This window comes from Octodon degus, unplaced genomic scaffold, assembly GCF_000260255.1.
Source record: "Octodon degus isolate 3935 unplaced genomic scaffold, OctDeg1.0 scaffold00019, whole genome shotgun sequence".
NCBI lineage: Eukaryota > Metazoa > Chordata > Mammalia > Rodentia > Octodontidae > Octodon > Octodon degus.
Window position 1 is genome coordinate 7,353,511 of NW_004524595.1, and position 842 is coordinate 7,354,352.

Sequence of the window (842 nt, forward strand, 5' to 3'; positions counted from 1 at the left end):
GCTCCACGCTATCACTGTTAGAGGACGCCCATTCCCACACATCTGCACTTTCAACCTTTCTACTACTCCATCCAAAGAAATCTTTCAATCTTGCGCCTCCTGTGTCTTTGCATTATTCCTTCTATGTTCAAAATCCTGAATTGTAGCATCAGAGCTTAGATCAGTGTTTATACTTACTAAACAACACTGCCAGAGATCGCCCCTGAGCACACCCCTGAGGCAGCCCTGGATCCACATAGTTTTGAATTCCTCCAGTTAAGAAAGACATGTAGATTCTAGGCAGTTGTATTCCAGTATCCCTAGCAAATGTCTACTATAGTTTTCAAGCTGAAAAGATTTAGGACAAATATTGCAAGAAGAGAAACCCTGAAGTAAGTGAAATAATTTATTAAGGTTATTTTAATGAATAAATAAAATTTGTCAAGGGCTAAGGAGATCGCTCAATGGAGTAAGTGCCTGCCTGCCAAGTGCAGGGTCCAGAGTTCAATCCCTGGTACCACAAAAAAAAAAAAAAAAAAAAAAAAAAAAAATTGTCCATGTCTGGGCAGAATTTTAAGATGCTGAGAACTTGGAAGAGAAATTGCAAAGTAAACATCAATAAACTTTAAAGTTCATGAGAAACTAAAAGGAAATCAAAAATGGGGTTGACAGCAGCTGGGATTCGATCCCCAGCATGCCATGCCAGTCTGCCTGCAGGGCTCACTGAGATGGCGATTGAAACTGGGCGTGGTGGCCTGTGCCTGTAATCCCAGTACTTGGGAGGCTCAAAACAGGAGAATCACTAGGAGTCTGATCTACGTAGTGAGACCCTCTAGACCCTGTAGACCCTGTACTAGATATCA